The sequence below is a fragment of the Nicotiana tomentosiformis genome, chromosome 4, assembly GCF_000390325.3.
Source record: "Nicotiana tomentosiformis chromosome 4, ASM39032v3, whole genome shotgun sequence".
Lineage (NCBI taxonomy): Eukaryota > Viridiplantae > Streptophyta > Magnoliopsida > Solanales > Solanaceae > Nicotiana > Nicotiana tomentosiformis.
Genome location: NC_090815.1, coordinates 30,876,251 through 30,902,028, shown reverse-complemented (window position 1 = coordinate 30,902,028; position 25,778 = coordinate 30,876,251). Strand labels below are relative to the sequence as shown.

General features: G+C 40.5%; 1 pseudogene; it reads left to right on the top strand.

Moving 5' to 3' along the window:
• Window positions 1–13,751: 13,751 nt before the first annotated feature.
• On the top strand, window positions 13,752–25,554 carry LOC138909451 (uncharacterized; annotated as a pseudogene).
• Window positions 25,555–25,778: the final 224 nt, after the last annotated feature.

Below are 25,778 nucleotides of genomic sequence, written 5' to 3'. Positions count from 1 at the left end.
CACCTAATGAAGCTAATGGAACCATCAGATTTCAAACCCGAGACCGTTTACACATAAGTCAATATCTGGTTGACTTTTCCAACTTAAGGTTCTAAATAAGAGACTAAGTATCTCAATTCACTCCGAAACCACTCCAGACCCAAACCAACTAACCCGATATATCATAATATAGCTGAAAAGCACAAAAGGAAGCAGAAATGGGGAAAACGGGTCTTTAACTCTCGAAATGACCAACCGGGTCGTTACACCCCCCCTAAACAAACGTTCGTCCTCGAACGGGTCTAGAAACATACCTGGAGTCTCAAATAGGTGTGGATATCTTATATGCATCTTCCGCTCGGTCTCCCAGGTGGCCTCCTCCACAGGCTGACCTTTCCACTGCACCTTCACCGAAGCTATGTACTTTGACTTCAACTTCTGAACCTGCCGATCCAAAATGGCCACCGGCTCCACATCATAAGTCATATCACCCTCCAACTGAACCGTGCTGAAGTCCAAAACATGGTACAGATCGCCAACATACTTCCGGAGCATGGAAACATGAAACACTGGATGCACGCTAGACAAGTTGGGTGGCAAGGCAAGCTTAGAAGCCACCTCCCCTAACCTCTGAAGCACCTCAAAAGGCACAATGAACCGGGGGCTCAACTTGCCCCTCTTCCCAAACCTCATAACACCCTTCATGGGTGATACCTTCAGTAAAACTTTCTCCCCAACCATAAAAGACACATCACGGACCTTCTTATCCGCGTAGCTCTTCTACCTAGACTGTGTCATGCGAAGCTGCTCCTGAATCAATTTTACCTTATCTAATGCATCCTGGACCAAGTTTGTACCCAAGAGTCTAGCCTCACCCGGCTGAAACCATCTTACCGGAGATCTGCACCTCCTCCCATATAAATCCTCCTACGGAGCCATCTGAATAATCGACTGGTAACTGTTGTTATATGCAAACTCCGCGAGCGGCAAGAACTGGTCCCATGAACACCCAAAGTCAATGACATAAGCGCGCAACATGTCCTCCGATATCTGAATAGTGCGCTCGGACTGTCTGTCCGTCTGAGGGTGAAAGGATATGCTCAACTCCACCTGAGTACCTAACTTTCGCTGCACGGCCCTCCAAAACTGCGATGTAAACTGAGTGCCCCTATCTAAAGTGATGGAAACTGGGACGCCATGCAGGCGAATAATCTCTCGGATGTAAATCTTCGCCAACTGCTCTGAAGAGTAAGTAGTACCAACTGGAATGAAGTGCCAAACTTGGTCAGCCGATCCACAATCACCCAAATAGCATCGAACTTCCTCGAAGTCTGTGGAAGCCTAACTACGAAGTCCATGGTGATCCGCTCCCACTTCCACTCTGGGAACTCTAACCTCTGAAGCAAGCCACCCTGTCTCTGATGCTCATACTTAACTTGCTGATAGTTGAGACACCGGGCAACAAACCCAACTATATCTTTGTACATTCGCCTCCACCAATAGTGTTGCCTCAAATCTTGGTACAACTTCGCGGCACCCGGATGGATGGAATATTGCGAGCTGTGGGCCTCCTCAAGAATTAACTCCCTGGGTCCATCTACATTAGGCACACATATTTGGCCCTGCATCCTTAACATGCCATCATCACCATTGGTCACATCCCTAGCATCACCTTGTTGAACCCTGTCCTGAAGAACGAGTAGGTGGGGGGTCATCATATTGAGGTTCCCTGATACGGTCATAAAGAGAAGACCTGGAGACCACATAAGCTAATACCCGACTCGGCTCCGAAATATCCGATCTGACAAGCTGGCCTGCTAAGGCCTAAACATCCAATACCAAGGGTCTCTATGCTGCTGGAAGACATGCTAAACTCCTCAAACTCTCCGCCCGACGACTCAAAGCATCGGCCACCACATTAGCCTTCCCGGATGGTACAAAATAGTTATATTGTAGTCCTTAAGAAGCTCCAACCATCTCCGTTGGTGAAAATTAAGATCCTTCTTCTTAAACAGATACTGCAGACTCCGGTGATCAGTATAGATATCACAATGAACCCCATACAAATAATGACGCCAAATCTTCAAGGCGTGAACAATGGCTGCTAACTCAAGATCATGGACATGATAGCTCTTCTCATGGGTCTTCAACTGGCACGAGGCATAGGCAATCACCCTACCCTCTTGCGTCAGAACGCATCCAATATCTACCCTCGAGGCATCACAATACACGGTGTAAGAACCTGAAGCTTATGGCAGAACTAACACTCGAGTTGTTGTCAAAGCAGTCTTGAGCTTCTGAAAGCTCACCTCACACTCATCCAACCACCTGAATGGACTACCCTTTTGGGTCAATTTTGTCAAGGGCGATGTAATAGATGAAAATCCCTCCACAAAGCGACGGTAATAACCCGCCAAACTAAGAAAGCTTCTAATATCTGTGGCTGAGGACGGTCTAGGACAACTCTGCACCATCTCTATCTTCTTCGGATCCACCTGAATACCCTTACTCGATACCACGTGCCCCAAGAATGTTACTGAACCGAGCCAAAACTCACACTTGGAGAACTTTACATAAAGCTTCTCCTCCCTCAATCTCTGCAATGCAATCCTCAAATACTGAGCATGCTCCTCCTGGCTACGAGAGTATACGAGGATGTCATCAATGAATACAATAACGAATGATTCCAAATAGGGTTGGAATACACTGTTCATCAAATGCATGAACGTTGTTGGGGCATTGGTCAGCCCAAAAAACATCACCAAGAACTCATAATGGCCATAACGGGTCATGAAAGATGTCTTAAAAATATCTGAATCCCGAATCTTCAGCTGGTAACCGGACCTCAAATCAATCTTGGAGAACACCCTCGCTCCCTGAAGCTGGTCAAATAAATCATCAATGTGAAGCAAAGGATACTTGTTCTTGACTGTGACCTTGTTCAACTGCCTGTAATCAACGCACATCCTCATGGAACCATCCTTCTTCTTTACAAATAGAACCGGTGCACCCCAAGGTGACACACTAGGCCGAATAAATCCCTGATCAAGGAGTTCCTGAAGTTGTTCCTTCAACTCCTTCAACTCCGTCGGTGCCATACGATACGGTAGAATAGAAATGGGCTGAGTGCCCGGCACCAAATCAATACCGAAATCAATATCCCTGTTAGGCGGCATGCCCGGTAGGTCTGCAGGAAACATATTCGGAAAATCCTGTACCACCGGAACAGAATCAATTGTAGGAGTCTTTGCACTAACATCCCTCACAAAAGCCAAATAAGATAGGCAACCCTTCTCCACCATATGCCGAGCCTTCAAATATGAAATCACCCTACTAGGTACATAATCTATAGAACTTCTCGACTCAACCCTTGGAAATCCCGGCATCGCCAACGTCACGGTCTTAGTGTGAGAATCTAGAATAGCATGACATGGAGATAACCAATCCATACCCAATATCACATCAAAGTCAACCATACTGAGCAGCAAAAGGTCCACTCGGGTCTCCAGACCCCCAAAAGTTACCACGCATGACCGATATACGCGGTCCACAACAATAGTATCGTCCACATGAGTAGGTACATGAACAGATGAAACTAAAGACTCACAGGGCATATCCAGAAAATGGGCGAAATATAAGGAAACATATGAATACGTGGAACCAGGGTCAAATAATACAGAGGCATCTCTGTGACAAACTGAGACAATACCTGTAATCACAACATCTGAAGCAATAGCATCTAGTCTGGCAGGGAGGGCATAGAAACGGGCCTGACCACCCCCTGATCCGCCTCCCCCTCTCGGGCAACCCCTAGCTGATTGGGCTCCACCCCTAGCTGGCTGAGCTCCATCCCTGGCTGGCTGGGCGGGTGGTAGAGGAACTGGTGCTGGTGCCATCGGCCGAGTACTCCACTGTGGAGTCCCACCCAATAGACTAGGGCAATCTCTTATAATGTGACCAAAATCTCTGCACTCGAAACAACCCCTTTTCTGACAAAACTGCTGCTCCTGATGCCCAAAAGAACTACCCGGGGATATCTGAGCGGACGGGGCATGATGAGAACTATGCGTTGGTAGTGCACTGAATGATGATTGGCCCTGCTGATGACTCTGTAAACCATGGCCAGATGATGCACCACGGTGAAATGGCCGAGCTATCTGAGCTTGTCTGAAATGACGACCTCTATCATGTTGGAACTAACCCCCAGAATGGGCACCGCTAAATCCACCCTGACCATAAGGCCTCTTGGCCTCCCTCTCAACCCTCTCCTGACCACGAACTATCTCAATCTGCCGAGCAATGTCGACAACCTCATCAAAGGTAGCACCAGACACCCTCTCTCTGGTCATAAGCAACCGTAGCTGAAAAGTGAGACCATCTATAAACCTCATGATCTTCTCCCTGTCTGTGGGAACCAACCAGATAGCATGATAGGCCAACTCCGAGAATCGTATCTCATATTGTGTCACAGACATATCACCCTGGTGAAGCTGCTTAAGCTGTCTGCGCAGCTCTTCTCTGCGGGACTGAGGCACGAACTTCTCCAAAAAGACCACAGAGAACTGCTGCCAAGTAAGGGTTCTTGTGCCAACAGGCCTATGCCTCTCGTAAGTCTCCCACCATCTGAGTGCAGCCCCAGAAAACTAAAAAGTAGTGAATGAGACCCCACAAGTCTCCAGAATACTAGTTGTACGGAATATCCTCTGACACCTGTCCAAGAAGTCCTGGGCATCCTCTCTATCTGTGCCACTGAAAAGTGGAGGCTGGAGTCTCCCAAACCTCTCCAACCTACGCTGATCATCCTCAGGCATAGCAGGAACCATATAATTGTGAGCAGCTGCAACTGGCTGGGCTAGTGGTGCCTCCGATGTCTGGAATCCCTGAACCACCTGCTCTGGTGTACGGGCAGCGGGAGTCTGAGTACCTCTCCCGGCCTAAGAAGTGGCTGCAGTGGCCGGATCAGAGACCGCCTGAGCAAGACTGGTACACGTAGTCATAATCTGAGCTAAGGCCTCCTGAAGGCCTGGAGTCACAATAGGAACAGGTGGTGCCTGAGCTGGTGCATCAACAACTGGAATCTCGTCCAGATCTGGAGCAACTGGTGGATCTGCAGGTACTTCCACAGCTGATGTACGGGCTACACCTCTGCCCCTACTGCGACCTCGATCTCTTGCGGCCCTGGCTGGTGGTACTGGTGGCTGGCCCTCCTGACCGGTAGCACGAGTCCTTACCATCTGTGAAAAGATGAAACAACAGGTGTTTAATTACCAGAATAAACAGATTTGCACGACAAGAATCCAAGAGTGTGAAATTTTCTTAAGGGTTTTGCAGCCTCTCGAAGATAAGTACAGACGTCTCCGTACCGATCCGCAAGACTCTACTAAACCGTTCATGACTCGTGAGACCTATGTAACCTAGGCTCTGATACCAACTTGTCACGAGCCCAAAACCTAACGGGTCGTGATGGAGCCTATCGGTGGTACTAGGCAAGCCGACCTTCACAAAAATAATTCCAAACTAAATATAAAAGTAAAGTAAAGCTTTCCATATAAGAAATTTTTCATAAAATCAAAGTTAAACTCAAATTTGGAATAAAGTGCGAAAAACGAGCCCCAAACATCGGGGCGTCACCAAGTCATGAGCGTCTAAGTATTTAAAACTATTACAGCCAATGTCTAAATATCAGTACAAAACGAAAAAAAATGTGGAAGGAATAATAAGGTCCTGCAGACGCTGGCAGCTACCTTGCAATCTCTAAAACTCAAACAGGCCTGGACACAACAATCTTCATGCTCAGACGCACCTGGATCTGCATATGTAGTGCAGGGTATATTATGAGTACAACCAACTCAGCAAGTAATAGAAATAAATAAGGAATCGAGAAGTAGTGACGAGCTATACAGAACAATTCAGTTGATAATTTTCAGAGTTAAGACTAAATATGAGTAAAAGATCATTTGCATAATTACCAATTCTAGCAAGACAATTTTCAGCTAAATACAGCAACAAAGTGAAATAGATGAAACCTCATAGACGCTGTCACTCAAACCCTCAATAACTTGACACTCAACTCTTAGCCCTCAATGCACACGCTCAATAGGTACCTGCGCTCACTAGGGGTGTTCAGACTCATGAGGGGATCCTACAGCCCAAGCGCTATAATCTACATGAACAACTCATGTGCTGCACGGAAAACTCACGTGTCATAGTACAAATATCCGGATCCGCACTGACAACTCACGTGCTATAGTATAATATAAGGATCCGCACGGACAACTCACGTGTTACACGAACAACACACGTGCTATAGTATAATATCTCACAAACAGTCCCTCGGCCTTACTCAGTCATGAACCTCTCTAGTTTCATAGCTCTCAATAAAGAAAGGGAAAACAGCACAAATCAAAGTGTTACAATATATCATACGGGAAAATGATAGAGACTGAGGTAACCATGTACAAGAATCACTATGATTGAATATAACTACTATGAGCAGGAATATAGCCTAAGCATGATTTCTGACATGAAAGGCAGCCAAGTTCTAGTCGACAGGAATGCATATAAACACAAATAAAGGCTATTAGACTTCACAGTCTCCCGGGACGGACCAAGTCTCAATCCCTCATGGCGTACACCCACACGCCCGTCACCTAGCATGGGTGCCACCTCCAAACAGTCACATTATACCAAACTCCGAGTTTCATACCCTCAAGACCAGATTTAAAACTGTTACTTACCTCAACAGTGTAGAACTCCTACTCTGGAATGCTCTTTCCTCTCGAACCGGCCTCCAGATGACCCGAATCTAGCCACGAGAAATAAAATACGATCAATATGAGCTAAAGGAATGAATCCCACAAGGAAAATACTAATGTATACACCAAATCCTGAAATTCACTCAAACCCGGCCCCCGATCCCACGTCTCGAAATCCAAAAAAAGTCACAAAACCCAAAAGCCCATTCACTCACGAGTCTACCCATACTAAATTTTTCAAAATCTGACATCATTTGGTCCCTCAAATCCTCAAATTTCACTCTCCAAAAATCCCAAGCCCTTACCCTCTATTTTCACTCCTAAATCCCACTAATTAGATGAGAAAACAACGAAAAAACACCATAGCTATGAGTATTAGAGCTCAAGCAACTTACCTTTATGAAAACCCTTGAATCCCCTTCAAATAGCACTCCAAAAGCTCCAAGGTCCGACTTGAAAATAGTGAAAATGAACAAAAATTCGCGAAGTCTTCTATCTATAGGTTCTGCCCAGGTTTTTCGCACCTGCGGCTTAAAATGCGCACCTGCGAAGCCGCTTTTGCGCACAAATCTTCGCACCTACGAAAAATCACTCAAGTGCCCATCTCCGCACCTACCCTACTTATCCGCTTCTGCGACCTCGCAGGTGCGGAAGAGACCTCGCACCTGCGGCCGCTGCCAGTCCTCCTCACTTCCGCATCTATGTCTCAGCCTCGCATCTGCGGGCTCATAGATGTGACCAATCTTACGCACCTGCGGTTCTAGCCCAGGTCCTCTATGTCCACATCTGCGGCTCACCAAGCGCACCAGCGACCTCGCACATGCGGCTCCCCCTCCGTAGGTGTAGAAAAACACCAGTAGCAGCAGTTCAGCTGCATTTCAAAATTCCAAACCTCCCGTTAGCCATCCGAAATCACCCCGAGCCCCTCGGAACCTCAACCAAACATACCAACAAGTCATATATCACCATACGAACTTAGTTGATCCTTTGCATCACTCAAAACAACATCAAAACACCAAATTACCCTCGGATTCAAGCTTAAGAACTTCTAAACTTCCAAATTCCGCAAATGACGTCGAAACCTACCAAACCATATCCGAATGACCTCAAATTTTACACACACGTAACAAATGACACCACGAACCTACTCCAACTTTCAAAAATCCATTCCGACCCCATATTAAATTTTCCACTACCGACCAAAATCGCCAAGTTTCCAACTTTCGCCAATTCAAGTCTTATTCCATGGACCTCCAAATCACATTCCGAACGCGCTCCTAAGTCCAAAATCACCTAACGAAGCTAATGGAACCATCAGAATTCAAACCGGAGACCGTTTATACATAAGTCAACATCCGATTGACTTTTCCAACTTAAGGTTCTAAATAAGAGACTAAGTGTCTCAATTCACTCTGAAACCACTCCGGACCCGAACCAACTAACCCGATATATCATAATATAGCTGAAAAGCACAAAAGGAAGTAGAAATAGGAAAAACAGGGCTTTAACTCTCGAAACGACCGGTCGGGTCGTTACAGGATACAACCTACATCAATTCCAAAGTCCATTAATTGTTGTTTGATCCACAACAATTGAGCTCAACATAAGGCAACATAAACATACTCAGCTTCAGCAGTAGATAAGGCTACAGAATTTTGCTTTTTGGTGGCCCAAGACACAAGACATGAGCCAAGAAAGTGTGCCATACTTGAGGTGCTCTTTCTATCCACAAGAAAACCTGCATAATCAGTATCAGCATATCCCACTAGATTGAAAATAATACTTTTTGGATACCATAGACATAGGTCAGTGGTGCCTTTTAGGTATCTCAAGATCCTCTTGACATCAGTCAAGTGATACTCTTTTGGATTTGCCTGAAATCTAACACAAAGGCCTACACTGAAAACAATGTCAGGTCTTCTAGATGTGAGATACAACAAAGAGGCAATCATTCCCATATACAACTTCTGATCAACAGATGAACCATGTTCATCTACATCCAATTTTGTGGCAGTTGCTATATGAGTGTCAATTTCTTTGGAATCTTCTAGTTTAATCCTTTTAAGCAACTCTTTCACATATTTCTGCTGATGGATCATAGTTTCATTTGAATTTTGTTTAATTTGTAAGCCTAAAAATAAATTAAGCTCACCCATCATACTCATTTCGAATTCACTCCCCATTAGTTTAGAAAATTCTTTACTTAACTTATTAGTAGTTGCTTCAAAGATTATATCATTAACATATATCTGAATTACCAAGAGATATTTGCCTTTTTCTTTCAAGAATAAAGTATTGTCAATTTTATCTCTTTTGTAGCCATGCTCGAGCAAAATTTTTGATAATCTTTCATACCATGCTCTTGGAGCCTGCTTGAGCCCATAAAGTGCCTTGTCAAGCTTGTACACATGATCAGGACATTCCTTGCTTTCAAAGCCCAGAGGTTGCTTGACAAACACTTCTTCCTTTAGATAGCCATTGAGGAAGGCACTCTTGACATACATCTATTGGAGAGTGAATTCCCTATAAGCAGCAAAGGCTATAAGGAGTCTAATTGCCTCTGATATTACAACTGGAGCAAAAGTTTCAACATAGTCTATGCCCTCCTCTTGACTATAACCTTGAACCACCAATCTTTCCTTGTTCCTTGTAACTATTCCATCTTCGTCAAGTTTGTTTCTGAAGACCCATTTTGTCCCAATTACTGATTTGTCTTTGGGTCTTGGTACCAGATTCCAAACTTGACTTCTCTCAAATTGGTTTAGTTTATCTTGCATTGCATTCACCCAGTCTGCATCCTGCAATGCCTCAACAACATTTTTAGGTTCAATAAGAGATAAAAAAATATCAAAAGCACAAAGATTCTTCAAGGAAGATCTGGTTTTGATTCTAGAGGTTGGATCAGTAATTATGTTCTCAATGGGATGAGAACTCTGATACTTGTAAGGTTTCACAACCCACTGGTTTCCCTTAGATGTTCCTTCAATGTTTTGTTGCTGAGGAACAGGTTCATGGACAGGTTCCCTTGAGGTTTGAGGATCACTTCCTCTTTGTTCAGTTCCCCTTGTCAAGTTGCCATGGGTGGAAGGACCTGTTCCATCACCTGTTCCTACTTCTGGTGCAACTTCAGTCTGGGCTGTGGTTTTATTTGACTTTCTCACCAGCCCAATTGCTTCATCATCATGTTCCTACCTCTCATAAAGAATGTTAGTTTCATCAAAAACCACATGTATACTTTCTTCTAAGAATGTTATAAGCTTTACTATGTGAAGAATATCCCAAGAATACTCCCTCATCACTTCTGGGATCAAACTTTCCTAGGGAGTCTTTACCATTATTGTGCACAAAACACTTGCATCCAAATGCCCTAAGATGGGATATGTTTGGCTTTCTCCCTTTAAGTAACTCATATGAAGTATTCTCTACAAGAGGTCTAGTCATACACCTATTTATGATGTAACATGCAGTGTTCACAGTATTTTCCCAGAAACTATGAGGCAGTTTACTAGAAAAAAGCATAGTCTTAGCCATATCTTCAAGTGTCCTATTCTTTCTTTCAACTATTCTATTTTGTTGTGGAGTCCTAGAAGCAAAAATATTATGATTTATGCCATGCTCATCATAAAATTCAGCAAATTTAGCATTCTCAAATTCAGCACCATGATCAGACATAATTGATGCAAGTTCATTACCTAGTTGTTTCTGAGTTTCTCTAACAAAAGAAATGAACATATCAAATGCTTCATCTTTATATGTTAAAATAATGTCCAAGTAAACCTAGAGTTGTAACACCCCAAATTTTTACTAATATTTGCATTCTCGATTGAGCATCTTTATAATGAGGAGATATTTTACTTCGCACTTCCTAAACGTGAAATTGACAATATATGAAAATTCCTTACTTTAGGTTGTATTAATATTGACAAAGAAGTTCCATGGTGTTGCTATGTGTAACACTTAATATTATTTTGATGAATTGTTATTAAATACATTATATAATTAAGGTTTTGGGATTCCACCTTTTTGTATTTATCTAAAGATATTTAGTAGGTTGGGCAGCCACATTTTTCATATTTATCCAAAGTTTAGATATTACTTTGGTTGACTTACTTTTCCATAACCTCCTCTCATATTTCATTCTTTCAATGCAAAGAAAATCCCTACCCTCTCTCCTTGTTATCACCTAAAAAACTTCATGAAAACCATCATAAATCTCCACTAAACCAACCAGCAAAACTCGTTCTTGGTGAAGCTCAAGTTGCTCCTCTCTTTTGTGGTAAGTTACTAAACCCGTTTTTATACTAGACAACTATTAGTATTTTCTTTATATCTTTTTATATAAAGCTCCATTTTAAGCTATCCAAGAATTTCTGGAAAGATATTTCATAGATATATAACTCTTGTTCAGGAACCAAAATCTAGTTTTGAGTTTATGTACCCCGAAAAGGGATCATAAAGTACATGGCAGGTGTTGCCCAGATTTTCAGTTTTAAAAATACTCCTTGTACTACTGTTAGTAATTTTAGCATAACGTTTTGTAAGAAACTGATATTGGTGTAATTCAAGATGTTCTTCAATGTTAAGACATATATCTACAACAGTAATGAAGATCATACAGTCTAGTTTATCCTTTTTCATCTTCAAAACTGAGTAACAACACAAGACACTGATACTGTCCAGAATTTCTATTTCAAAAAATTTGGATAATTTTCACCAATATCATGTTTAGTTTGACATGTTAAATCACTAAACCTATATAGATATTTGATTATGTATTTAAGGTATATATACCCTTGTAAAATCTAAGGGGAAGTGTTTGAGGAAGTGGACAGATTTGGTTTGTCTATGGCGTAGACAAATCGAACGTCCTCAAGTTGTGGTTGAACTGTTTTGTGGTAAAACACCAAGGTTTGTTTATAAACTTTGTACTCTTTTTACTTGTTGTAATATTTTGAAATAACCTGATATTTTATTTTTTTTCTTTCTTCAATTTATATCGTTGTATTCGTATTATATCAAGTATTATAAGATATTCTCTAAATCGCCCACTCGTACGGATTGCTTGATCGTTTTTCATTTTTGTTGGGACTTTGTCCTTCCTGTGGCAGTGACTTTGTCACTCATCTTGGCATGCCTCTTGATTCGGATCTTTTTCCATTTTGACTTTGGATTTGTAGTTCGTCTTAAATTATGGAACTTATCCGTGTTAAGTACGAACTAGAAAGCCATTTTTAATATTGTTCTTGATTCTCTTGACTATTGGGTTTTGACCCTACTTGATTTGGGACTTCGGTCCATCTTGATATCTGATTATGCTTAGTGTGATGGCATGGCATACATATTGGGCGAAAAATGGATATTTGGCAAACTCTCTTGGATTGATAGTATACGCTTTCTCGACTCTTGAGCATTATTATTGATATTTAGAAACACTTCAAGGTTTGATATTTGATACTTTTGATATATTTGTTCACTTGTTTTAAATTATGTTAAATTTGAGCTACCTATGACTGAAAAGGGGAATTGGAGAATTTAATGGCTCCAAGCCAAAAGTTTATACGCCACTAAACTTTATGCTTAGCAATAGTTATTTTCTATCGTAGGTAATGTACGAGATGAAATTTGAAGACGGTCTTATGAAGTAGTCTTTTTAGGAGCACTTATGGAGATCACATTTGCATATGAACCATGGTTTTGTATAGTTTTGGGACATGTACATGATACATATGTCACACTTATGTATGTTATTTGGTGGCTTGTTGGATCTTAAGACCAAAATCTTGTAACTTGAATTTGGTAACTTATTTTGTTGTTTTAGAGTGTGTTAATAACTCGGGTCTTGTAATATTCTGAATTTACACTTTGTCTTATAAATATGTACAAAGGAGAAAACTAGTTTTCCTTTTTATATCTGATAGTTTGAAATTTATGTACAATACAAACTTCCAGTGATGTTGAATGAAAGTATAATTTTGTTAGAAAGTTGCCTTAATGTGTTGATTATTCAAGAAGGGTTATATCACCTTATGTTGATATTTTGATATTGTATTTCATTTTTTTTTAAAATATTATGAAGAATATTTTCGAATATAAAACTTTTTGCACTTTGGACCTCATCGCATGGGCCTATTTTCGCTACTAAATTATTCTGAATATTTTTTTATAATTAATATCTTCTTAATGTTATAAGTAGTAAATTAGATTTCTTTCGTAAGTAGCACCCTCCCAAGGGGGTTGCTACATGTTTTGGTATCAGAGCCTAGATTTGTGATTCTAGGATTTTTGTTGTGATCGTACCTAATATTTTTTGTTATTTTCTTTCTTGAAAATGACTTGGAGATTATAAATTTTTTTCATACTTGTTTAATATAATTTGATGTATTCCTTGTGCAGATGCATCATGTACATGTCCCTAATGCAGTGTGATCTTATCTTATATAGGAATTTTAATATGGCATCTTCTTCGAATAGAGCTATTGAATCCGTTGATGAAAGTCAGGCCCATTATAATGCTCCACCTCACCTCCAGGAAGGAGATGAGGTACCCTTGCCTAACCTAAATCATCATCGTGTTAGTGAAAATGAAATGGGCAATAATCCAAGAGCAATGGGTCATAGTACTCCTATTATGACTCCTCCATTTCAGCAGATAGATGAGTTCTTTCGTCACTTGGCCGGGACAATGTAAGAACCTAGTGAAATGAATTTTGAGAAGATTAGAAAAATGGGTAGAGTTGAATTTGAAGGCACTATTGATCCCACGGTAGCTAAACAATGGATCGAGTGCATGGAGAGGGTCTTTGAACAACTAGAGTGTACTAATGCTGCCAAATTTAAGTAAGCTATCTCTCTTTTACAAAAAGATGCCTATGATTGGTGGGTAAGTGTGCCAAATACAAAAGCAAAACCCTTGGTGCTGACTTGGGATGACTTTGTGAAAGCATTTCGTGCGAAATATGTCCCCCTTTCTATTGTGATGCTAAGCAAAAAGAGTTTATGAATTTAAGACAAGGGAGTATGTCTATTGCAGAGTATCAACAAAAATTTCTCAGGCTTTCTCGCTATGCTGGAGGTATTATTGATGGTGAAAGAGACAAGTGCAGAAGATTTGAAGAAGGTTTGAATGGTTATATTCGAAAGTCTGTGGCAATCTTGCAACTTGAGGATTTTTTCAAGCTAATTTCAGCTGCTCTTACTTGGGAAAGAATTGGCAAGGAAGAAGCTAGTAGGAGATAAAACAGGTTTAGGAAGGGTAATTCAGATTATGGCGGTCGATCCAAGAAGGAAAAGTCTGACTATTCCAAGACTGAAAGTGCACAGAAGTCATCATATCATAAGCAGAACAAGCCAAATTTCTCTACTGTTAGTACTCCAAGTTATGTCCAAGGCAAAACTTATACACCTACTTGTGCACAATGCAAGAAGAATCACTATGGTGCCTGCAGAAGAGCTTCTGGTGCATGTTTTAATTGTGGAATTCTGGATCATAAAGTGAAGGAGTGTCCTAATCCTAATCCTCTTTCTTATACACATACAGAGGGATCAGTTCAAAAGCCTGTCACTACTCATTATCAAGCTAATAGTGGTGCAAGACCTAGAAATGTGCACCCAGCGGTTCGAATAGAGATAATCAGGCTAGTGGGTCGAGATCTACTGCACGAGTCTATGCTATGAGACAGAGGAATGACCAAGATGGACCTGACGTGGTTATTGGTAAATTTCACTTATTTGGCAATCTGTTGTTACATTATTTGATCCTGGATCTTCACACTCTTATGTTTGCTCATCATATGCATTTCCTGATATTGTTAAATCTGTGAGACTTGACTTTGATGTGCTGGTCACAAGTCCATTTGGTCATCAGGCTGTTGTTAACACTATTTACCGAGATTGTCCATTCATGATTCAAAATCTAGTCTTCTCTGCATACTTGCTTGAAATGCCCTTCCAAGACTTGGATGTTATTGTTGGTATGGATTGACTCCATAGGTACCATGCATTGGTTGATTGTAGGTTAAAGCAAATGACATTTTATATTATTTCTGCGGTCTTGGCAAGGAAGATGATTTGTCAAGGTTGTGATGCCTATCTTGCTCATATAGTTGATACACGATTGGGGAGTCCATGTCTTAAGGACATACCAACCGTGTGTGACTTTCCTGATGTATTTCCTGATGATCTTCCTGGGTTGCCTCCAGAAAGGAAGATTAAATTTCCTATAGAGCTTGTCCCTGGAACTACTCCTATTTTTATCGCTCCTTATAGAATGGCTCCAGCTGAATTAAAAGAGTTGAAGGCTTAATTACAAGAACTTCTTGAGAAAGGTTTTATTCGTCCCAGTATTTCGCCTTGGGGAGCTCCTGTTTTATTTGTGAAAAAGAAAGATGGCACTCTTAGGCTTTGCATTGATTACCGACAACTGAACAAGGTAACAATCAAGAACAAATACCCACTGCCTAGAATCGATGACTTGTTTGACCAACTGAAAGTTGCCAGCTTGTTCTCAAAATTTGACTTGAGGTTTGGATATTATCAGTTGCGCATGAGGGAGCAAGATGTTCCTAAAACTGCTTTTAGGACCAGGTATGGCCATTATGAATTTTTGGTAATGCCATTTGATTTGACAAATGCTCCTGTTGCATTTATGGATCTAATGAACCGTGTATCCAAGCCTTATCTTGATCAATTTGTGGTGGTGTTTATTGACGACATTTTAGTCTATTCCAAGAATAGAGAAGATCATGATAAACATCTCCGGATTGTCTTACAAATTCTGAAAGGGAGGCAATTCTATGCAAAGCTTTCCAAATGTGAATTCTGGCTGAGTGAAGTGGTTTATTTGGGGCATATTTTATCAGCTGAATGTGTGAAGGTTGATCCTAGTAACATTCAAGCTATTATTGATTGGAAACCCCCTAAAACTCCAATTGAGATAAGAAGTTTCTTGGGTTTAGCAGGATACTATAGGAGGTTCGTGAAGGGCTTCTCTATTATAACTTCTCCTTTTACCAAACTTTTGGGTAAAGACGCCAAGTTTGTGTGGGATGACAAGTGTAAAGAGAGCTTTGAAAAGCTCAAATCCTTGTTGACATAAGCTTCAATACTTTCTTTGCCAGCTGAAGGGAAAGATTATGTGATATACAGTGATGCATCTCACCGTGGCTTGGGTTGTGTTTTGATGCAAGAAGGGAAAGTAATTTCTTATGCTTCTCGAAAGTTGAAATCGCATTAGTTGAATTATCCCACTCACAATCTTGAACTTGCTTCCATTTTTTTGCCTTAAAAATTTAGAGGCATTACTTTTACAGGGAGAAGTGCCACATATTTACTAATCACAAGAGTTTGAAGTACTTCAGTACACAAAAAGAGTTAAACTTGAGACAACATAGATGACTTGAACTCATCAAAAATTATAATTGCATGATTGATTATCATCCTAGTAAAGCCAATGTGGTTGCAGATGTGTTGAGTCGCAATTCCTTTGCCATTTTAACTCTAAGTCCTTTGCCTTTGCTTCTTGAATTAAGAGCCATGAATGCTTGTCTTTCATTTAATTCTAATGGTTATATCATTGCTAATTTGCAAGTCAAGCCAGTCTTACTTGAGAAGGTCCAAGAAGCGCAGAAGTTAGATGAGAAGCTTGTGAAACGGGTTGAAGAAATCCAAAATTGAAGAGAATCATATTTTACATTGAAGAAAGATGGTACCTTATTTTATAAAAATAGGTTGTGTGTTCCTAATGATGATGAATTGAGGAAGCATATCTTGATTGAAGCACATAGTTCACCTTATGCAATGTATCGTGGAGGTACTAAAATGTATCGGACCATCAAGGAGGACTACTGCTGAAGTGGTATGAAGAAAGACATTGCAGAGTTTATTCTAAATGTAATGACCTGGCCGGTCGTTTCCAGTATTACAACTTTGTTCCCCCAATTACTGCTCAATTTGTACTTTTACAGTTGTTATATGACTTTTTGGGGTAATTGGTCCGGGTCCGGTTAGGTTTTGGAATGAATTGGAACATTTAGTTCCAAAGTTTAAACTTAAGTTGAAAAGGTTGGTTGTTTGTTGACTTATGTGAAAATGACCCCAGAATAGAATTTTAATGATTCCAATATCTCCGTATGGTGATTTTGGACTTAGGAGCGTGTCCAAAAAATTATTTGGAGGTCAGTAGTTAAATTAGGCCTGAAATGGCTAAAATCGAAATTTAAGTTTGGAAGTTTGACCGGGGAGTTGACTTATTGATATCGGCGTCAAAATCCGATTCTGAAAATTTGAATAGGTCTCTTATGTCATTTATGACTTGTGTGCAAAATTTGAGGTCAATCGGACTTGATTTGATAGGTTTTGGCATCGAATGTAGAAGTTGGAATTTCTAAGTTTCTTTAAGCTTGAATTGGAGCATGATTCGTGGTGTTAGCATTGTTTAATGTGGTTTGCGGTTTCTACTAAGTTTGTGTGATGTTTTAGGACTTGTTGGTATGTTTGGTTGAGGTCTCGGGGGCCTCGGGTGACTTCCGGATGGTTAAAGGATCGAATTCGGACTTAGATCAAAATCTGAAAGTTTTTGCCATCTGATGTAACCGCACTTGCGGGTGAAGGAGCGCAGAAGCGAGCTCGCAGGTGCGAGCTGGGATGCGTAGAAGCGGAGGGCGCAAAGGTGAAAGAAACTTCGAAGGTGCGGACTCGCACCTGCGCGTGGAGGACCGCAAAAGCGGCATTTGGCTTGGGAGCCGCTGGTCCACAAAAGCTGATATTTTTGGGCAGATGCGCACCTGCAGAAGCGGGATTTTTTCCGCAGAAGAGAGATTAGCCGCAGAAGCGGCAGCTTGGCCGCAGAAGTGGCTTAATGAGCTGCAGGTGCGAAAGCACTGACTAGATTACATAACAGAGGGGTTCCGACATTTTTGTTATTTTGGACATTTTCAACATAATTTTGGGCGATTGTTCAGAGAGAATTCATGGGGAAACTTGAGGTAAGTTACATGTGATAATTGTTAGTCATTAATATTGGATTATTATTGAGTATTTTCACTAGATTACATGTTTTTGTGGTGAAATTAGAGGATTTGGGCCTAGGGATTTCAAAATAAGAATTTGAGATTTGGAGGTCGAGTTGATGTCGGATTTTAGTAAAAACTAGATGGTTGGACTCTTGGTTGAATGGGCATTCGTATTTTGTAACTTTTGTCAGGTTCCGAGACATGGGCCCCACTGGCGATTTTTGGGTTAAATTTCGGATTTTGTTAGAAAATTGGTATTTTCATTTGGAATTTATTCCTATAATTTGTATTGATTGAATCGAATTAATTATGATTATATTTGAGCCGATCGGAGTCGGAAAATTGAGGAAAAGGCATATTACTTGACTGATTGAGCGCGGTTTGAGGTAAGTGACTTGTCTAACCTTGTGTGGGGAAAATACCCCCTAGGATTGGTATTGATGTGATAATTGTAATATGTTGAATGTCGTGTACACGAGGTGACGAGTGTGTACACGGGCTAAATAATGAAGATTATGTCTTTAAATTGTGTAGATTACTGATGCATATTAATTAAATTATTTTATCATGTTATATTTATCATCATTGATCTATTTTATATTATTAAATTTGCCTGATATTTTTCCTACTAATTGTTTTACCTGTTTAGTTGAAACTTTATTTCTTTTATTCTGTACATTATTTGAAAATTGAATTTCTTTAATTTAAATATTATTAATATGAAGTATTTGATATTTTTAAATTTGGTATTGAGGCAACGTGTTAAAAATTAGGAAATATTATTTTTGCTGAGCTATTTATTCCCGAATATTTTGTGAGATTTTGTACTCATTGTGATTGAGCCATTAGCTCCCTATTGTGAAAAATATTGTTGTTGCTGATTTATTTTGGCAAATTAAAATATTTGAGCACTTGAGGTGCAGATTGTGATATATTGTGATATTGATATACATGCGGTGGTTTGAGGCCTGGGGTGTTGAAACGCATGCGAAGATATAAGGGTAGCTTAATACGCATGGCTAGTAGGGGAACTACTAGAAGTCATGCGGTGTGATAAGGGTCGCTAAAACGCGGGATGCTATTTCGGGAAAAATATTTTCTTTAAAATTAATTGTGAAGGCTCCCGCGGTGATATAAGCAAATGAGATATTGTGAATTTATTTATGATTTGGGACTATGAGGCGGTACCTTGGGAGTGCCCTTGTTGATATTTCTTTATGGCTGCATTTGCCTTGATTTTGTTGTGATTTTTCTTAAAGTTGTAAATTTTTGTTTTCTTTCCGCGAGATATTATTTGCCCTTATTCTGTGGAATTTAAGGTGACATACTACTTATTTGATTCATTCCCATAGTCATATTGTTATTATATTGTTAAGCATTTCACCATGTCTTTTATTATTTCCAGTAGGGCCTGACCTGACCTCGTCACTACTCTACGGAGGTTAGGCTTGGCACTTACTAGGTACCGTTGTGGTGTACTCATACTATGCTTCTGCACATATTTTTGTGCAGATCCAGGTACTTCCTACCAGCCCAAATGTAAGTGAGATACGTGTGTACGGAGACTTCGGGGTATATCTGCCAGCGTCTGTAGACTCCGAAGTCCCCTCCTATCCTTATTATGTTTCTTCCTTATTTTCTTTAGACTCTGATATATAGAGACAATCAGGATAAATTCTTTGTTCAGGCGGACTGAGGAATGTGAGGAGAGCTTTCAAAAGCTCAAGACAGCTTTGACTATAGCCCAGTATTGGTGTTGCCTACAGGTTCAGGGTCTTATATTGTGTATTGTGATGCATCGCGTATTGGTCTCGGTGCAGTGTTGATGCAAGATGGTAGGGTGATTGCCTATGCGTCCAGGCAGTTAAAGGTGCATGAGAAGAATTATTATGTCCATGACCTTGAGTTAACAGCTATTGTTCATGCATTAAAGATTTGGCGGCAGTTTTTGTACGGTGTCCATTGTGAGGTTTGTACCGATCACCGGAGTTTACAGCATCTGTTTAAGCAGAAGGAACTTAAATTGTGGCAGCGGAGGTGGTTGGAGTTACTTAAGGATTATGATGTCACCATTCTCTATCATCCCATAAAGGCCAATGTAGTGGCCGATGCCTTGAGTCGTAAGGCGGAGAGTTTGGGCAGTTTAGCATATCTACCGATAGCAGAAAGGCCTTTAGCCTTGGATGTTCAGGCCTTGGCCAACCAGTTTGTCAGATTGGATATTTCTGAGCCGAGCCGTGTGTTGGCTTGTGTGGTTTCTCAGTCTTCTCTTTATGATCGTATCAGAGAGTGTCAGTATGATGACCCCCCATCTGCTTGTCCTTAAGGACACAGTTTAGCATGGTGATGCCAAGAAAGTCACTATTAGAGATGACGGTGTATTACGGATGCAGGGCAGGCTATGTGTATCCAATGTAGATGGTTTGCATGATTTGATTCTCCAGGAGGCTCACAGTTCATGGTACTCCATTCATCCGGGTGCTGCAAAGATGTATCAGGACTTGAGACAACATTATTGGTAGAGGCGGATGAAGAAAGACATAGTGGAATATGTAGCTCGGTGCCTAAATTGCCAGCAGGTGAAGTATGAGCATCAGCGACCGGTTGGAATGCTTCAGAAGTTGGAGATTCTAGAATAGAAATGGGAGCGGATCACTATGGATTTCGTTTTTGGGCTCCCACGGACTCAGAGGAAGTTCGATGCAGTTTGGGTGATTGTGGATAGATTGACCAAGTCAGCTCATTTCATTCCTGTGGTTACTACTTACTCTTCGGAACAGCTAGCTCAGGACTATATTCGCGAGATTATTAGGCTTCATGGCATACCGGTATCTATCATCTCTGACCGGGGTACGCAATTTACATCACGGTTCTGGAGGGCCGTACATCGAGAGTTGGGTACTCGGGTAGAGCTGAATACAACATTTCACCCTCAGACGGAAAGGCAGTCCGAACGTACTATTTAGATACTGGAGGATATGCTTCGTGCATGTGTGATAGATTTTGGTAGTGCTTGGGATCAGTTCTTACCACTTGCGGAGTTTGCTTACAACAACAGTTATCAGTCGAGCATTCAGATGGCGCCGTATGAGGCCTTATATGGCAGGCGGTGCCGGTCTCCAGTGGGTTGGTTTGAACCGGGTAAAGCTAGACTATTGGGTACGGACTTGGTTCAAGATGCTTTGGAAAAGGTTAAATTGATTCAGGATAGACTTCGTACACCCCAATTTAGACAAAGGAGTTATGTGGATCGGAAGGTTCGTGATGTTGCATTCATGGTTGGTGAGCGGGTCTTGCTCCGGCTTTCGCCCATGAAAGGTGTTATATAGTTCGGGTAAAAGGGCAAGTTGAGCCCTATGTATATTGGTCCTTTTGAGATTCTTTAAAGAATTGGAGAGGTGGCTTACAGACTTACACTACCACCTAATCTCACTGCAGTTCATCCAGTGTTCCATGTTTCCATGCTCCGGAAGTATCACGGTGATCCATCTCATGTGTTAGACTTCAGCTCAGTCTAGTTGGACAAGGATCTATCTTATGTGGAGGAACCAGTGACTATTTTGGACAGACAGGTTAGAAAGTTGAGATCGAAGAGCGTTGCTTCAGTAAACGTACAGTGGGGGGTCATCCGGTTAAGGAGGCGACTTGGGAGACTGAGCATGATATGTGCAGCCGCTATCCTCATCTTTTCACCACTCTAGGTATAATTCTAAACCCGTTCGAGGACGAACGCTTGTTTAAGAGTGGGAAAATGTAACAACCCGGTCAGTCGTTTCGAGTATTACAGCTTTGTTCCCCCAATTACTGCTCAATTTGTACTTTACAGTTCTTATATGACTTGCCGGAGTAATTGGTTCGGGTCCCGTGAGGTTTTGGAATGAATTGAAATATTAGTTCCAAAATTTAAAACTTAAGTTAAAAAAGTTGGTTGGATGTTGACTTATGTGAAAATAACCCCGGAATAGAATTTTGATAATTCCAATAGCTCCGTATGGTTATTTTGGACTTAGGAGCGTGTCCGAAAAATTATTTGGAGGTCCGTAGTTAAATTAGGCCTGAAATGGCTAAAATAGAAATTTAAGTTTGAAAGTTTGACCGGTGAGTTGACTTTTTGATATCGGGGTCAAAATCTGAATCTAGAAATTTGAATAGGTCCGTTATGTCATTTATGACTTGTGTGCAAAATTTGAGGTCAATCGGACTTGATTTGATAGGTTTCGGCATCGAATGTAGAAGTTAGAATTTCTATGTTTCATTAAGCGTGAATTAGAGCATGATTCATGGTGTTAGCATTGTTTGATGTGATTTGAGGTTTCGACTAAGTTCGTATGATGTTTTAGGACTTGTTGGTATGTTTGGTTGAGGTCTCGGGGGGCCTCGGGTAAATTCCGGATGGTTAACGGATCGAATCCGGACTTAGAACATAATCTGAAAGTTTTTGCCATCTGATGTAACCGCACCTGCAGGCGAAGCAGCGCAGAAGCGAGCTCGCAGGTGCGAGCTGGGATGCGCAGAAGCGGAGGGCGCAGAGGCAGAAGAAACTTCGCAAGTGCGGACTCGCACCTGCGCGTGGAGGATCGCAAAAGCGGCTTAATGAGCCACAGGTGCGAAAGGACTGACCAGATTACAAAACAGAGGGGTTCCGACATTTTTGTTATTTTGGACATTATCAATTCGGGTTTGGGCGATTTTTCAGAGAGAATTCACGGGGAAACTTGAGGTAAATCACATGTGATCATTGTTAGTCAATAATATTGGATTATCATTGAGTATTTCGACTAGATTACATATTTTTGTGATGAAATTAGAGAAATTAGGCCTAGGGATTTCAAAATAAGAATTTGAGATCATTGTTAGTCAGTAATATCGGATTATCATTGAGTATTTCGACTAGATTAGGAGGTCGAGTTGATGTCGGATTTTAGTAAAAATTAGATGGTTGGACTCGTGGTTGAATGGGCGTTCGTATTTTGTCACTTTTGTCAGGTTCCGAGACGTGGTCCTCACTGGCAATTTTTGGGTTAAATTTCGGATTTTGTTAGAAAATTGGTATTTTCATATGGAATTTATTCCTATAATCTGTATTGATTGAATAAAATTAATTATGATTAGATTCGAGCCGATCAGAGTTGAAAAATCGTGGAAAAGGCATACTACTTGACTGATTGAGCGTGGTTTGAGGTAAGTGACTTGTCTAACCTTGTGTGGGAAAAATCCCCCCTAGGATTGGTATTGATGTGATAATTGCAATGTATTGAAGGTCGTGTACTCGAGGTGACGAGTGTGTACACGGGCTAAATGTGGAAGATTATGTCTTTAAATTGTGTAGATTACTAATGCATATGAATAAAATTATTTTATCTTGCTATATTCATCATCATTGATCTATTTTATATTCTTAAATTTTTGTGACATTTTTCCTACTAATTGTTTTACCTGTTTAGTTGAAACTTTGTTTCTTTTATTCTGTGCATTATTTGAAGGTTGAATTTTTTTAATTTAAATATTATTAATATGAAGTATTTAATATTTTTAAATTTGGTATTGAGGCAAGGTGTTAAACATTGTGAAATATTATTTTTACTAAGCTATTTATTCCCGAATATTTTGTGAGATTTTGTACTCATTGTGATTGAGCCGTGAGCTCCCTATTGTGGAACAATATTATTGTTGTTGATTTATTTTGGCAAATTGAAATATTTAAGCACTTGAGGTGCAGATTGTGATATATTGTGATATTGATATACATGCGGTGGTATAAGGCTTGGGTGTTGAAACGCATGCGGTGAGATAAGGGTGGCTTGATATGCATGGCTAGTAGGGGAACTACTAGAAGTCATGCGATGTGATAAAGGTGGCTAAAACGCGGGATACTATTTCGGGAAAAATATTTTCTTTAAAATTAATTGTGAAGGCTCCCGCGGTGATATAAGCAAATGAGATATTGTGAATTTATTTATGATTTGGGACTATGAGGCGGTACCTTGGGAGTGCCCTGAGATATTGTGAATTTATTTATGATTTGGGACTATGAGGCGGTACCTTGGGAGTGCCCTTATTGATATTTCTTTATGGCTGCATTTGCCTTGATTTTGTTGCGATTTTTCTTAAAGTTGTAAATTTATGTTTCTTTCCGCGAGATATTATTTGCCCTTATTCTGTGGAATTTAATGTGACATACTACTTATTTGATTCATTCCCAATGTCATATTGTTATTACATTGTTAAGCATTTCACCATGTCTTTTATTATTTCCAGTAGGGCCTGACCTGACCTCGTCAATACTCTACAGAGGTTAGGCTTGACACTTACTGGGTACCGCTGTGGTGTACTCATACTACGCTTCTGCACATCTTTTTGTGCAAATCCAGGTACTTCCTACCAGCCCAGATGTAAGTGAGCTACCTGTGTACGGAGACTTCGAGGTATATCTGCCTGCGTCCGCAGACTCCGGAGTCCCCTCCTATCCTTATTATGTTGCTTCCTTAGTTTCTTTAGACGCTGATATATAAAGACATTGAGGATAAATTTTTAGAAGCTTGTGACTTATTTCTACCGGATTTTGGGAGTTGTAATGTGAATTTGCAGATTTATTTATTTCAGATTTCCATTGTTATTCCGCATTGATAGGCTTACCTAGTCTTAGAGACTAGGTGCTATCACGACATCCTACGAAGGATAATTTGGGGTCGTGACACTAAATGCTTGGTATGTCAACAAATAAAAGCTGAACATCAAGTCCCAACTGATCTACTGCAACCCTTGTCAATACCTGAGCGGAAATGGGAAAGGATAATGATGGACTTTGTTTCTGGACTTCCACACACTCAAAGGAATCATGATGCAATTTGGGTCATTGTAGATAGACTAACTAAGAGTGCTCATTTATTGGCAATCAGAATGGACTACTCACCGGAGCGTTTGGCAGAATTATAAATTAATGAGATTGTGAGGCTGCATGGAAACTCTGTTTCTATTATGTCTGATAGAGATCCAAGGTTTACATCCAGATTTTGGTCTAGCTTGCAAGAAGCGGCGGGATCCAAGTTGAATTTTAGTACCGCTTTCCATCCATAAACAGACGGCCAGTCTGAGAGGGTAATACAAACCTTGGAGGATATGCTTCGAGCCTGCATTATTGAGTTTGAGGGTAGTTGGGACAAACACTTTTCCCTGATAAAATTTGCTTACAATAATATCTACCAATCAAGTATAGGCATGCCTCCTTATGAAGCTTTATATGGGAGAAAATGCAGAACGCCTCTTTGTTGGAACGAGGTTGGCGAAAGAAAATTGGTGGGTCCTGAGATTGTTCAACAAACTGAAGATAAGGAAAAAATCATCAAGGATCGCTTAAAATTGCCTCAGACAGACAAAAGTCTTATGCTGATATTAAGAGGCATGAAATTGAGTATAAAGCGGGTGATAAGGTATTTTTAAAGGTTTCTCCATGGAAGAAGATTATGAGATTTGGCCAAAAAGGTAAACTTAGTCCACGATTTATTAGACCTTATGAAGTGCTTGAGAGAGTTGGCCCAATTGCTTATAAACTAGCTCTTCCACCAGAGTTAGACAAGATCCACAACGTCTTCCATGTTTCTATGCTTAGAAGATACCGCTCAGATCCATCTTATGTTCTTCCTATTGAATCTATTGAGGTCAATCCTGATTTGACATATGGAGAAGAACCAATCCAAATCTTAGCGCGTGAGTTAAAAGAGCTTAGAAACAAGAGCATCCCCTTAGTGAAAGTTCTTTGGAAAAATCATTCTAGCGAAGAAGCTACCTGGGAGCGAGAAGAGGATATGTGAGTTCAATATCTACATTTGTTTAGGGACTAGTACAAGACAAAATTTCGGGATGATATTTATTTAAGGGAGAAAGAGTTGTAACACCCCAAATTTTTACTAATATTTGCATTCTCGATTGAGAATCTTTATAATGAGGAGATATTTTACTTCGCACTTCCTAAACGTAAAATTGACAATATATGAAAATTTCTTACTTTAGGTTGTGTTAATATTGACAAAAAAGT